The sequence below is a fragment of the Triticum urartu genome, chromosome 3 (assembly GCF_003073215.2).
Source record: "Triticum urartu cultivar G1812 chromosome 3, Tu2.1, whole genome shotgun sequence".
Taxonomy (NCBI): domain Eukaryota; kingdom Viridiplantae; phylum Streptophyta; class Magnoliopsida; order Poales; family Poaceae; genus Triticum; species Triticum urartu.
This window is the reverse complement of record NC_053024.1, coordinates 325466091-325482372: the sequence shown is the minus strand read 5'-3', so window position 1 is coordinate 325482372 and position 16282 is coordinate 325466091. Positions and strand designations below refer to the sequence as shown.

The window sequence follows — 16282 nt, the reverse complement described above, 5'->3', positions numbered from 1 at the left end:
CATCGTAGTCAACCCCTTGAACTTGCCGAAACCCTTTTGCGACAAGTCGAGCTTTGTAGACAGTAATATTACCGTCGGCGTCAGTCTTCTTCTTGAAGATCCATTTATTCTCAATTGCTTGCCGATCATTGGGCAAGTCAACCAAAGTCCACACTTTGTTCTCATACATGGATCCCATCTCAGATTTCATGGCTTCAAGCCATTTTGCGGAATCTGGGCTCACCATCGCTTCTTCATAGTTCATAGGTTCATCATGATCTAGTAGCATGACTTCCAGAACTGGATTACCGTACCACTCTGGCACGGATCTCACTGTGGTTGATCTATGAGGTTCAGTAGTATCTTGTTCCGAAGTTTCATGATCATTATCATTAGCTTCCTCACTAATTGGTGTAGGTGTCACAGAAACAGTTTTCTGTGATGCACTACTTTCCAATAAGGGAGCAGGTATAGTTACCTCGTCAAGTTCTACTTTCATCCCACTCACTTCTTTCGAGAGAAACTTCTTCTCTAGAAAGTTTCCGAACTTAGCAACAAAAGTCTTGCCTTCGGATCTGTGATAGAAGGTGTATCCAATAGTCTCCTTTGGATATCCTATGAAGACACATTTCTCCAATTTGGGTTCGATCTTATCAGGTTGAAGCTTTTTCACATAAGCATCGTAGCCCCAAACTTTCAGAAACGACAACTTTGGTTTCTTGCCAAACCATAGTTCATAAGGCGTCGTCTCAACGGATTTTGATGGTGCCCTATTTAATGTGAATGCGGCCGTCTCCAAAGCATAACCCCAAAATGATAGCGGTAAATCAGTAAGAGACATCATAGATCGCACCATATCTAGTAAAGTACGATTACGACGTTCGGACACACCATTACGCTGTGGTGTTCCGGGTGGCGTGAGTTGCGAAACTATTCCACATTGTTTCAAATGTACACCAAACTCGTAACTCAAATATTCTCCTCCACGATCAGATCATAGAAACTTTATTTTCTTGTTACGATGATTTTCAACTTCACTCTGAAATTCTTTGAACTTTTCAAACGTTTCAGACTTATGTTTCATTAAGTAGATATACCCATATCTGCTTAAGTCATCTGTGAAGGTGAGAAAATAACGATATCCGCCACGAGCCTCAATATTCATCGGACCACATACATCTGTATGTATGATTTCCAACAAATCTATTGCTCTCTCCATAGTACCGGAGAACGGCGTTTTAGTCATCTTGCCCATGAGGCATGGTTTGCAAGTACCAAGTGATTCATAATCAAGTGGTTCCAAAAGTCCATCAGTATGGAGTTTCTTCATGCGCTTTACACCGATATGACCTAAACGGCAGTGCCACAAATAAGTTGCACTATCATTATCAACTCTGCATCTTTTGGCTTCAACATTATGAATATGTGTGTTACTACTATCGAGATTCAATAAGAATAGACCACTCTTCAAGGGTGCATGACCATAAAAGATATTACTCGTATAAATAGAACAACCATTATTCTCTGATTTAAATGAATAACCGTCTCGCATCAAACAAGATCCAGATATAATGTTCATGCTTAACGCTGGCACCAAATAACAATTATTTAGGTATAATATTAATCCCGAAGGTAGATGTAGAGGTAGCGTGCCGACCGCGATCACATCGACTTTGGAACCGTTTCCCACGCGCATCGTCACCTCGTCCTTAGCCAATCTTCGCTTAATTCGTAGTCCCTGTTTCGAGTTGCAAATATTAGCAACAGAACCAGTATCAAATACCCAGGTGCTACTGCGAGCATTAGTAAGGTACACATCAATAACATGTATATCACATATACCTTTGTTCACCTTGCCATCCTTCTTATCCGCCAAATACTTGGGGCAGTTCCGCTTCCAGTGACCAGTCTGCTTGCAGTAGAAGCACTCAGTTTCAGGCTTAGGTCCAGACTTGGGTTTCTTCTCTTGAGCAACAACTTGCTTGCTGTTCTTCTTGAAGTTCCCCTTCTTCTTCCCTTTGCCCTTTTTCTTGAAACTAGTGGTCTTGTTGACCATCAACACTTGATGCTCCTTTTTGATTTCTACCTCCGCAGCTTTCAGCATTACGAAGAGCTCGGGAATAGTCTTATTCATCCCTTGCATATTATAGTTCATCATGAAGCTCTTGTAGCTTGGTGGCAGTGATTGGAGAATTCTGTCAATGACACAATCATCTGGAAGATTAACTCCCATTTGAATCAAGTGATTATTATACCCAGACATTTTGAGTATATGCTCACTGACAGAACTGTTCTCCTCCATCTTGCAGCTATAGAACTTATTAGAGACTTCATATCTCTCAATCCGGGCATTTGCTTGAAATATTAACTTCAACTCCTGGAACATCTCATATGCTCCATGACGTTCAAAACGTCGTTGAAGTCCCGGTTCTAAGCCATAAAGCATGGCACACTGAACTATCGAGTAGTCATCAGCTTTGCTCTGCCAGACGTTCACAACATATGGTGTTGCTCCAGCAGCAGGCCTGGCACCCAGCGGTGCTTCTAGGACGTAATTATTCTGTGCAGCAATGAGGATAATCCTCAAGTTACGGACCCAGTCCGTGTAATTGCTATCATCATCTTTCAACTTTGCTTTCTCAAGGAACGCATTAAAATTCAACGGAACAACAGCACGGGCCATTTATCTATAATCATACATAAATAAGCAAGATACTATCAGGTACTAAGTTCATGGTAAATTTAGGTTCAATTAATCATATTACTTAAAGAACTCCCACTTAGATAGACATCCCTCTAATCCTCTAAGTGATTACGTGATCCAAATCAACTAAACCATGTCCGATCATCACGTGAGATGGAGTAGTTTCATTGGTGAACATCACTATGTTGATCATATCTACTATATGATTCACGTTCGACCTTTCGGTCTCCATGTTCCGAGGCCATATCTGTATATGCTTGGCTCGTCAAGTATAACCTGAGTATTCCGCGTGTGCAACTGTTTTGCACCCGTTGTATTTGAACGTAGAGCCTATCACACCCGATCATCATGTGGTGTCTCAGCACGAAGAACTTTCGCAATGGTGCATACTCAGGGAGAACACTTCTTGATAATTTAGTGAGAGATCATCTTATAATGCTACCGTCAATCAAAGCAAGATAAGATGCATAAAAGATAAACATCACATGCAATCAATATAAGTGATATGATATGGCCATCATCATCTTGTGCTTGTGATCTCCATCTCCGAAGCACCGTCGTGATCACCATCGTCACCGGCGCGACACCTTGATCTCCATCGTAGCATCGTTGTCGTCTCGCCAATCTTATGCTTCCACGACTATCGCTACCGCTTAGTGATAAAGTAAAGCATTACAGCGCGATTGCATTGCATATAATAAAGCGACAACCATATGGCTCCTGCCAGTTGCTGATAACTCGGTTACAAAACATGATCATCTCATACAATAAAATTTAGCATCATGTCTTGACCATATCACATCACAACATGCCCTGCAAAAACAAGTTAGACGTCCTCTACTTTGTTGTTGCAAGTTTTACGTGGCTGCTACGGGCTTAAGCAAGAACCAATCTTACCTACGCATCAAAACCACAATGATAGTTTGTCAAGTTGGTGCTGTTTTAACCTTCGCAAGGACCGGCGTAGCCACACTCGGTTCAACTAAAGTTGGAGAAACTGTCACCCGCTAGCCACCTTTATGCAAAGCACGTCGGGAGAACCGGTCTCGCGTAAGCGTACGCGTAATGTCGGTCCGGGCCGCTTCGTCCAACAATACCGCCGAACCAAAGTATGACATGCTGGTAAGCAGTATGACTTATATCGCCCACAACTCACTTGTGTTCTACTCGTGCATATAACATCAACATATAAAACCTAGGCTCGGATGCCACTGTTGGGGAACGTAGTAATTTCAAAAAAATTCCTACGCACACGCAAGATCATGGTGATGCATAGCAACGAGAGGGGGAGAGTGTGATCTACGTACCCTTGTAGATCGACAACGGAAGCGTTAACTTGGTTGATGTAGTCGTACGTCTCCACGGCCCGACCGATCAAGCACCGAAACTACGGCACCTCCGAGTTCTAGCACACGTTCAGCTCGATGACGATCCCCGGACTCTGATCCAGCAAAGTGTCGTGGAAGAGTACCGTCAGCACGACGGCGTGGTGACGATCTTGATGTACTACCGTCGCAGGGCTTCGCCTAAGCACCGCTACAATATTATCGAGGAATATGGTGGAAGGGGGCACCGCACACGGCTGAGAATATGATCACATGGATCAACTTGTGTGTCTAGGGGTGCCCCCTGCCCCCATATATAAAGGAGCAAGGGGAGGAGGCCGGCCGGCCCTATAGGCGCGCCAAGGAGGAGTCCTCCTCCTAGTAGGAGTAGGACTCCTACTAGGAGGGGCAAGGAAGTGGGGAGGGAGAGGGAAAGGGGGTCGCCGCCCCCCTCTCCTAGTCCAATTCGGACCAGGGGGGAGGAGGCGCGCGGCCCACCTTTGGCTGCCCCTCTCTCTCTCCACTAAGTCCCATATGGCCCATTACTTCTCCCGGGGGGGTTCCGGTAACCCTCCGGCTCTCCGGTTTTCTCCGAAATCACCCGGAACACTTCCGGTGTCCGGATATAGCCATCCAATATATCAATCTTTATGTATCGACCATTTCGAGACTCCTCGTCATGTCCGTGATCACATCCGGGACTCCGAACTAACTTCGGTACATCAAAACTCATAAACTCATAATATAACTGTCATCGAAACCTTAAGCGTGCGGACCCTGCGGGTTCGAGAACAATGTAGACATGATCGAGACACGTCTCTGGTCAATAACCAATAGCGGAACCTAGATGCTCATATTGGCTCCTACATATTCTATGAAGATCTTTATCGGTCAGACTGCATAACAACATACGTCGTTCCCTTTGTCATCGGTATGTTACTTGCCCGAGATTCGATCATCGGTATCTCAATACCTAGTTCAATCTCGTTACCGGTAAGTCTCTTTACTCATTCTGTAATACATCATCCCGCAACTAACTCATTAGTTGCAATGCTTGCAAGGCTTAAGTGATGTGCATTACCGAGAGGGCCCAGAGATACCTCTCCGACAATCGGAGTGACAAATCTTAATCTCGAAATACGCCAACCCAACATGTACCTTTGGAGACACCTGTAGAGCTCCTTTATAATCACCCAGTTACGTTGTGACGTTTGGTAGCACACAAAGTGTTCCTCTGGCAAACAGGAGTTGCATAATCTCATAGTCATAGGAACATGTATAAGTCATGAAGAAAGCAATAGCAACATACTAAACGATCGGGTGCTAAGCTAATGGAATGGGTCATGTCAATCAGATCATTCAACTAATGATGTGATCCCGTTAATCAAATAACAACTCTTTGTCCATGGTTAGGAAACATAACCATCTTTGATTAACGAGCTAGTCAAGTAGAGGCATACTAGTGACACTCTGTTTGTCTATGTATTCACACATGTATTATGTTTCCGGTTAATACAATTCTAGCATGAATAATAAACTTTTATCATGATATAAGGAAATAAATAATAACTTTATTATTGCCTCTAGGGCATATTTCCTTCACCTACCTCATCAACTACTTCCCAATACCCACATGTTATCAATCCTACTCATGCAATGCTTGAGGGTTGAAACTAATGCATAAAACTGGGTAATAAAGGGATATGATCAAAGTGTGAACTTGCCTTGTATAGTTGATGAAGATGATTCGCACTCATAACTCTTGATAGTTCTACTCGTCACACTCCATTCAATCTATTGTGAGCAAGCAATAGTAACCACACATAAGCAATCACTCAAAAGATCGGGAGGAACGAAGAAGGCAATTCGGAAAACATCAAAAACCAAGCAAATAACTCTTGCAGCATAAAACAATTTCTAACAGTACCAAAATTAGGTGTATTTGGCCTTATCAGAAAGTTTAGGTCAAGAGCTTCGTTTTGCAAAAAGAATCAACTAAATCGGAGTTATAAAACTCAAGTTATGATCAAACGACGTTCAAATACAAATCTATTTGAATTCAAACTTTAAAACTTTCAAAAACATGTTTAAGTTGTTTTACTGGATAGAGGGGGTCATAACAAAGAAGTGGGCGTTGGTTTCGTTGGATTTGGACAAACGAGTAAAAATTTGTAGTCGTTTGAAAAACAAGGGCTAGTCTGTAAAGAAATAATCACAGATTACTAAACAACGAACATTCAGTACTGAACCTAAACCAACGAACTCGTTCGCTCCAGAGGCAAAACCAGCGAGCGTGCTCTAAATATCTAGACAAAATAATTAAAAAAAATGGGTTTTTAGTGAAAACCGAGAAAAAACAGATCGGACCGGGGCGACGATTTTTATTACCGGTTCGGGGTTTTCCGACGTAAACCGGTGGCGGCGGCGGATCGGCGAGCTCTGGCGGGCGGCGCGGGGACTCCGGTGATGGCGCTCGGCGGCGGCAGCTTCATGCGGCAGCAGGCAAAGCGCGGGCCGCGATGGCGGCGAGAGGCGGCAGTAGGCGACGGCGGATTGCAGCGGCGGCGGCGGCGCGATGCGGAGAAGAGAGGGGGCGGCGCGAGGAGAGAGAGGGGGTCCGGGCAGCGCTATTTATAGGAGGGAGGGGCGACGGCGGCTTGGGGAAGGGGCCAATGAGAGGGAGGAATCCGGCGGCGGTACGGCGGCGTCGGTGGCGTGCGGGAGCCGGACTCCCGTCGGGAGGTCGGGGGCAACGCTGCCGGGTTGGCTAGGCCGCGGCCTGGCTGGGTACCGGGCCGGCCCAGTCAGCAAAGATTTTTTTAAACGTTGACAAAAATAAATTAAAACCAGATAAAACAAAATTTTAACATTGGCATACTGTATATCAAAATTTTCAGAAAAACATTTTCTACGACATGAACATTTTCTATAGTCAAATAAAGTCAACGTAAATTCAAATAAAGCAAAGAGTGCTACTCATGCAATAAAACCCAATAAAAATCATTTTAAAAATACTAAAATGATTTCAAATTTATTTCTCTCCAATTTTCTATTGTAGGGAATCATGTTACCCTATTTTCCATATATTTTATTTTGGAGAAAAATAATTTGAATAAAACACAAATAACTCCAAATTGAAAATAATTTCAAAGGAACTTTATATTTGATCCTTTTAAACTCCCAACTCATATTTCGTATGTTTTGAAGAAGTCATTTTATCTTCTCTCATGAAAATCACTGAGTTGCTTAAAGTTTCTGAATTTGAAATATTTCCAAATGAAATTCAAATATTAAAAAAACCTTTTCATTTATTTAGATGGAAGAAGTCATGTTATCTTCCCTCTAGGGTTTTGTGATGAAAAGAATTTGAATTCATGGAGATCATAAAGCGAAGGTGAAAGTTTGGGAAAGTCCTTTTATTCCCTCTCATTTAACTTTCAAAAGTTTCAAATTTCACTCAATTTCACACAATCAATCAAATAATCAATCATATTTATCTATTGAATATAACATTCCAAAATTTAGAATTGTGGGATGTTACAATATCGTTTGGTCGTGCAAGTGAAAGGCAATAATGACGATATTCGATGAACTGGTCCTGGCAGAGTGAAACGGGTATGAACTCGACTTGTTTTGTTTGTGTAAATATGTTTAACCTAGTATCCATGATTCAACCCATTATGATAAAACATGTTTGCAATGACAATTAGAGATTATAGTTTCTCATGCCATGCATAAGTAGCTGGGAGAGGATAATGATTTATCTTGGATATCAACATTGCGTTAAAATGATTGTGATGTAGTATGATGATATGGTATCCTCCTCTGAATGTTCGAGTGGCTTGACTTGGCACATGTTCATGCATTTAGTTGAATCAAAACCAACATAGCTCATAAACCACAACTATATGGGATCACAATAGTTTTCGAGGGTAGAGTATTCAACCCAAATTTATAGATTCGACACAAGGGGAGCCAAAGAATATTTGAAGGTATTAGCAGCTAAATTGTCAATTCAACCACACCTGAAGATTAATTATCTGCAGCAAAGTGATCAGTAGCAAAGTAGTATGATAGTTTTGATAATGGTAGCAGCAGCAACAACAATAACGATGATAGCACTAGTTTGTAACAAGTGCAACAGTAACTATAGCAGTAGTAACTTACAATACTAGAAAAAAGGCTACTAGCAGCACGGGTAAAATGGCTACTAGCAGCGCGCGTACCCGCGCTACTAGTATTGCGCTACAGCTAATAGTTAGTAGTAGCTCGGGTGAAACCCACGCTACTACTAACATTTTAGTAGTAGCGCAGGTGCAACCCGCGCTACTAGTAATGAAATAGTAATAGCGCCTCATGTTTTTTCCCATGCTACTACTAAAAAGTTAGTAGTAGCCTGGATGCAAACCCACACTACTACTAACGAAGTAGTAGTAGCGCGTCTGGTGTTTTCGCACGCTACTACTAACTAATTACGAATTAAAAAAAATAAAATCCACCAATTCCATTCTATGCATACAATTCCAACTAAAACAAACACATATTTGCAATAAACCAGCAACATTACACATCATTACTAATCCAAGATTTATAATAAACCAACGGCATTAGAGCACATCCTGTAAGAGCATACATATTGTCATGGCTTTTCATGCCTTCAATTAAAACACCTACACTTCTTGCCAAGTCACTTACTTCCAGCAAGTGCAAACACAGTTACAAGCAAACCAACATACATAAAAACACCAAACAGTGGCATCCTATCTCTCCAAATGATCCGCTCCCTCTTGCATCCTTGCAAGCATCTTCACGATAAGCAAATCCGTAGGGAAAAAAAGTCAACTTAGCATGTACTCCCTCTTCAACTATCCAGAGTAGATTTTATCCATTGCCCTGGCCATGTTCAAGAAACACTAAATTAAGAATATTTCTACTCTAAATACAGGAGGCATCGGACAGAAAACAAAAGATGAGCAATATCATATGAGCAGAATAAAAAGGAGTTTGGACCATAGCATGGTTAACAATAAAATATAGTACTCTAACAAAAGCAAGAGTGCAACACGTTGCCCTGTTCCCCTTTCAAATGTCAACACACTAAAAAAGGCAATAAACACAAACATATAGTTTTGGACTACAGCAAAAATCAGTTGCAGAAAGTCAAGAATATTATATTGTTAAAGTATTCCATTTTCAGATGTTAGAACAGGATATTGCAAAAGCAAAATATATGAAGATCAAATACTGAAGCAGCTACAATGCCCGAATTGGCCTTTTACAACAGGTGAGAAGCACACACTAAAACAATAACAGCCAAGCACATTATATCTTTTGAAACTACCTAAATGGCACGGCAACAACACTTCCTTTTAAATAGTTTTAGAAGACATGCATTTAATGGCAGCCACAACAGTATGAATCTAGATGCCCCTTTAACATAACATAATTCTAGATATAGTGCATGCACAAGAAGAGTACGCACCAGTACGACCGCTCCGAACGAGTTGTTGCTGATGAAAAGGAGACCACCAAAGGCTTTAAGAAACATGGTAAAGGCAATGACAGACTTGATCTATAAACAAACAAAACAAAAGCCATAAAAAACAGGAACTAGGTGAATGGATCCTTAAAAAGGGAACAATGATGTACAACGGGGCAAGCGACCAGAAAGTATCCATACATCAATGTGTGGCACTGCCATCCCAAATTCCCAATGCTGGCGGAGACCTGCTTGACAAAGAAGTTCCAACATGATAAATGCATAATCATTTTAACATGGATTAAATATAATTGGTTCCATATAATAAGACAGAATATATATTTGGTTTATTTATATCTAAGCATAAACCGATATGCCCAGTTACCATGGATTGATGCCTCAAAGAACTGTTGCATTGTCACATATAGAATGCAAACAATAAATATAAGCATAAACACGTAAATTTGGACTGCAGCAAATCAGTTGCACAAACTCAACAGACATGAGCCTATCAAGTGGTTAAACAATAAGAATAACCTGCCACCACATTTGGAATCTTTCAGGAAGGTTGTTGTTAAAGCATTCCACTGTCAGATGCTACAACAGGATATTGCAGAAGCAAAATGTATGAAGATCAAACATCGAAGCAGCAACAATGCCAGATTTGGCATTTTACAGCCAGTAAAATGGACACACTAAAATTGTTAAAACTACTTAAATGGCATGGCAACAATACTTCCTTTTTATTAGTTTGAGAAGACATGGTGCTGCAAGTCTACATTTAATGGCAGCCACAATAGTATGCATCTTGATACCCCCTTAACATGAAATAATTCTTGATACAGTGCATTCAGAAGAAGAGTACACACCGGTACGAATGCTTCGAACGAGCTGCTGATGATGAAAAGGAGACCACCAAAGGCTTTAAGAAACACGGTAAAGGCAATGAAAGACTTGATCTGTAAACAAACGGAACAAAAGCCATCAAAACTAGGAACTAGGTGAATGGATCCTTAAACAAAAAACAATGATGTAGAACGGGGCAAGCAACCAGAAAATATCCATACATCAATGTGTTGTCCTCCATCGGTTCCAAAGAGGTTGAACTTCGGCTTCAGAGACTTTGCTGTTGTCCTCCATCGGTTCCAAACTCACTGAACCTGCATGTACATTGGAAGAACCAAGCAGAAAAGTGGCAATTAGAGAGCGATACTTGACCTGTACAGCAGCTCAGAAGCATAACAGGGCTAGCATAAGAACCAACAAATATTTAGGAATGGAGGGAGTAGTATTTGATCCGTCGACCCAAGTATGTTGATTGTAGTTTCATTTATCGTATCCTAGCAGGCAAATAGTGTAACAAAGAGAAGACTACGATAATTCATTCTTTTATCTGTATGTAAAAAGGAAATTTACATTCTATTTTTTTATCTGAAGAAGAACAACAAGGAGAGCATTTAGGACATACTTCTAGCCGGAGTCTTTTAAGATAAGGAGTTGCCTTGACGAGATAAGCTACTCCACGAACATTATTCCAAGATGGCACAATAAATAGGTTGATGAACTGTATTGCTGTGAATTTCATCGCGTAAAGTGTATAACTGGGCTTCTGCAGAAGAGCAAATGAAGCAATTATGGAAATTAATTATTTACTACAACAGTTAAGAAACTGCTAACTGAGTGACTACATAACATTTGAAGATAGGGGAACAAAACACGTAGATATAAACTAACCTCCGATGAACAAAACACATTATCTTCTACTGTATCAGGTTTCTAATTCAGATAGCTACTTCCTATCCTTTCTGTCGGTTCCTTATTTTTCTCGTATTACCGCTACTAACTGATAGCTCATCTATTCGTTGATGACCATGCTGATTAAGACAAAGTTAGCTTGCTAATCAAGAATTGGGTATGCCTCAGCAACAACAGTATAAACTAGAGTGGCCTGACAAAGGCACATTCTTTTAACAGAGTGAAATAACCGAGGGGACAAACTACATCAGGCTAATCATTTCCAGCTAGTAAGGCAAATGAGGCTGTGAGAACCCAAGAGTTGACCATAGGATGAGAGAAAGATTCCACAGTCGGCCATACATTGAAATGGTTTCAGATAATCTATGCACGAGAGGCCTTCCATTGTCGCCAATTTTATTAAATACAGTGAACAAAAGAAAAACCTGTAAAACCGGTGTGAGTGATCTAATCTTGGTTCATCTGAACTACCGAATAGGTGTTCGCCAAAATGCGGTAGTTGAATTCTGCAGTTACATTCTATCTTCCGGACACCTCCAAAAAATGCAGAAAAATAGAAATAGTCTAATACGGCGTGGCATATCTACTTTGATTTTGGGACAATTAATCGGCTACCACGCTCTACAAAATCATCATTTGTGTCCCTGTTCATTCTCATAGCAGGGGTCAGATCTGAGAACACAGCAATGGAGAACTCGTAATACAATCGACCCGAACAAACAGGGGCGGAGGAACGGGGCCGAACATGGTGATTCTCACTTAGAGGGGGCCAAGAAAGCTAATTTTGTCTAAACATCATGTCTAAACTAGCCTTAAGTACAAAATCATTCGTATTATACAATGCCATAGGGGGGGCCAGGGCCCCTGCTGGTCCCCCCCTAGCTCCGCCAAGCGAACAAACAAACCTTTGTAGGTAGGTGCGTGCAATTGGAAATCCAACTCGATGTGGTTCCGGGAGTCGGCTCGAGGGTAAGAAGGAAAGAGCACACACATTCGTTTGCTTCTTACCTCCTGCATGTGCTATTTGCTTCTTACCTCGAGGTGATTCCCCGCATCGAGGAGGTAGGCCGCGTCTCCTTGGCGAGTCCGGCGGGCCCTCCTCCGCCGGCTCCCGCTGGGATCTCGCATCCCTCGCGGCGGTTCACGGGCTCCCGGCGACCCCTTAATTAGCCGCCCCTGCGCAGGGCTTCGTTGCCGCCTGCGCAATTTCTCTGGCGGACCACGTAGTTGCCCGTCGAGGCCGCCGCGGCGAGCACTGCCCTACCCCTCCTCCGCCGCTCCGGCGCCACGGCTACGGCGGGAGCCGCGGGGGAGCGGCGAGGAGGTGAGGGTCCACGCGAGGGAGGCGGTGGCGGTGGCTTCCATGGGGAGTGTTGCGCGTAACCGGCGTGGGTGGTGGCGGCGGCGAGGAGATCGTGGGAGAGGAGCAGGTGAGTTCGTGAGAGAGTTTTTTAGGGATGAGAGAGAGAGAGAGGTGGGTTGGGAGTGGATCGTGCCGAGGTGGATGGTGCAACGGTGGACACACTTAGTAATAGCGTGGGGGTCTTATCTGCACTACAGCTACTTAGTAGTGGTGCAGTTTTATATCCCTCACTATTACTATGGCCTGTCCCGAGGGTATGATGGAGACTACTTAGTAGCAACGCGGGTTTATTTTCCTCGCTACTACTATCAACTTAGTAGTAGCGTGGATTTTATACCCCTCGCTACTACTAATTAGCAGTAGCGCCTTTTTTTAGACTGCGCTACTGATAAACTTCTGTGTATAAGCTTTTCCCTAGTAGTGTTAGCAAGAACAATATAAGATAAATTCGTAGGCATTGGATCTTTGACTTGTTGGATGATATCCATCATGAGATAGTTATAACCTAGGGCGATACGGCACTACTTCTAGTTCATCAATATAATGTAGGCATGTATTCCGTAAATAATCATACGTGCTTATGAAAAGAACTTGCATGACATTTTTGTCCCACCCTCCCGTGGTAGCGGGGCCCAATTGGAAACTAAGGGATATTAAGGTCTCCTTTTAATAGAGAACCGGAACAAAGCATTAACACATAGTGAATACATGAACTCCTCAAACTACGGTCATCACCGGGAGTAGTCCCGACTATTGTCAGTCCGGGGTTGCCGGATCATAACACGTAGTAGGTGACTATAACTTGCAAAATCGGATCTAGAACATGGATATAATGGTGATAACATAAATGGTTCAGATCTGAAATCATGGCACCCGGGCCCAAAGTGACAAGCATTAAGCATGGCAAAGTCATAGCAACATCAATCTTAAAACATAGTGGATATTAGGGATCAAGCCCTAACAAAACTAACTCGATTACATGATGAATCTCATCCAACTCCTCACCGACCAGTGAGCCTACGAAGGAAAAGCTCACTCCCGGTGGAGAGCATCATGGAATTAGCGATGGAGAAGGGTTGGTGATGACGAAGAACGAAGATCCCCCTCTCTGGAGCCCCAAACGGACTCCAGATCTGGCCTCCCGATGAAGAACAGGAGGTGACGGCGGCTCCGTTTCGTGGATCGTGATAATTCTTTCTCCCTGATTTTTTCTGAAAAATATGTATTTATGGCGTCGGCTTCAGGGTCTGCGGGGCTACCAGGTGGGGATAGCCCACCTGGGCACGCTAGGAGAGGGGGCGCGCCTGGTGGGTTGTGCCCACCCAAGTTCCCCTCTCCGGTAGGTCTTGGCTCCAGAAATTCTTGTTTATTGTATAAAAATTCCTCCCAAAGTTTCATTCCATTTTAAGAACTTTTATTTCTACACAAAAACAACATCATGATAGTTTTGCTAAAAACAGCGTCAGTCCGGGGTTAGTTTCATTCAAACCATGCAAATTAGAGTCCAAAACAAGAGGAAAAGCGTTAGAAAAAGTAGATATGTTGGAGACATATCAACTCCCCCAAGATTAAATCTTTGCTTTCCCTCAAGCAATTCAGTTGATAAACTGAGAGTGAAAAAGAAAAACTTTTACGAACTCTTTTGCTTTTGCTTGCATAAATAAGCTTAAACAGCATCCAGATTTTCAGCCAACATTATAAATAAACATGCCGACAATAACTTTTAAAGATTATATTGACTCATATCAATGACATAATCAGCTAGCGAGCAATAATAAGGTATCTCAAACGGCAACACGTTGTCAAAACAACCATGATATAATATGACAATAGTGGTATCTCGCTAGCCCTTTCTGAGACTGCAAAACATAAATGCAGAGCACCTCCAAAGTTCAAGTTCAAGTAGCGACTAAACATTATAATTCATGGTAGAAAAGATCCAGTCATGATGCACCCAACATTAGCTAGACACAATGCATAAGTCATGACATCAGTGCTCTCAGGTTCTAGCGCTTGTTTTAGAAGGTGATGACACAACATAAAAGTAAGTATATAGTCCCTTCACAGAGGGAAGCAGTGATTTGCAGAGGTGCTGGAGCTCAAGTTTTTAAAACAGAGGTAAATGATATTTTGAGACTTGCACCCTTCTCATTTACTTCACGACCATCAGTTATCAATATCTTCCATAGTAAGCACGCTAGTGGCAGTTTCCAAGCGATAAAAGTAAAGGTTTACCCCCCCTCCACCAACAATCACACTCCATGGCTTGTCCGAAACAACGGGTGCCATCCATACCAACAACAATCCCGGGGGAGTTTTGTTTAGTTATTTGCATTTTTTTAGTTCGGGACTGGGAATCCCTATTACTTCCCTTTTCTCGTGCGATGTCGAGTGAATAAACACTCGACCTGAGAATAACCCGCTTAGCATGGAAGATACCGACCACCTCCCGTTGTTCCATGAATGATCTAGGCACACAAAAAGGATATTTTATTAGAAGTTTTTAAAGGTGGCACATGCAAATTTACTTAGGACGGAAGGGTAATACCGCATATAGGTAGGTATGGTGGACTTATCTGGAATAATTTTGGGTTCAAGGTTTCTGATGCACAAGCAGAATTCCCACTTAGTACACGCGAAGGCTAGCAATTAGATTGAGAAGCGGCCAGCTGGAGAGCAACAACGGTCATGAACATGCATTATGCATAAGTAACATTGGACACTAGCATGAGTAGGATATGAACACCATGAACATAAATATCATAGAGGCTATGTTGGTTTTGATTCAACTACATGCATGAACATGTGCCAAGTTAAGCCACTCGAACATTCAGAGGAGGATACCTTATCATCATACTACATCACAATCATTTTAACGCAATGTTGATATCCAAGATAAATCATTATCCACTACTAGCTACTTATGCATGGCATGAGAAACTATAATCTCTAATTGTCATTGCAAACATGTTTAATCATAATGGGCTGAATCATGGATACTAGGTTAAACATATTTACACAAACAGAACAAGTCGAGTTCATACCAGTTTCTCTCTGCCACGGCCAGTTCATCGAATATCGTCATTGTTGCCTTTCACTTGCACGACTGAACGATATGAAAATAATAATAGTGCAAGAGTGTCATGGACTAAGCTGGAATCTGTAAAACATTTTATTCAACGGGAGAAGACAAGGTAAAATGGGATTTTTATTAGATCAATAGTTATTCATATGAGAGCCACTCAACATTTTCATCGTGATCTTCTCCTCGGTACAACTCGAATAAAAAGAAAAGAAATTCAGAGAAACACACTGGAATATTTTTGGAGTTTTCGGTTTTCTTGAACAAGCAAAATAAAAGGGAAAAGCAAAAAACGAGAAAATCTATTTACATGGGAAAGCTCCCAACAAGCAAAAGAAGAACAAGAAAATCTTTTTGGTTTTTCTTTTTAGTACTACAACTAATTTTATTTGGTTTTTCTAAGGTTTTTCAAACACACAAGAAGAAAGCAAGAAAAAATTAATCTAAACATGGATGATACAATGAAAAAGTGTGAACACCGACAACTCGAATGAGATGTGTGAACATGAATGTAATGTCAGTGAGAAAAACGTACTCCCCCAAGCTTAGGCTTTTGGCCTAGCTTGGTAATTGATTAGAAGCCTTGGTATTAGTT

At 41.9% G+C, this 16282-nt stretch overlaps 1 long non-coding RNA gene across 3 annotated transcripts; it reads right to left on the bottom strand.

Annotated features, from left to right (window-relative positions):
- Positions 1-8578: 8578 nt before the first annotated feature.
- LOC125543928 lies at positions 8579-12770 on the bottom strand. Of its 3 annotated transcripts, none has more exons than XR_007299058.1 (7): positions 12148-12770; positions 10956-11096; positions 10555-10647; positions 10357-10446; positions 9689-9735; positions 9491-9580; positions 8579-8901 (listed from the first exon to the last, which is right to left on the bottom strand). It is a non-coding gene; the product is annotated as an uncharacterized LOC125543928 (long non-coding RNA). The 3 variants fall into 3 exon arrangements; XR_007299059.1 differs by having other exon boundaries at positions 12278-12768; XR_007299057.1 differs by having other exon boundaries at positions 10956-12767.
- Between the last annotated feature and the right edge of the window lie 3512 nt (positions 12771-16282).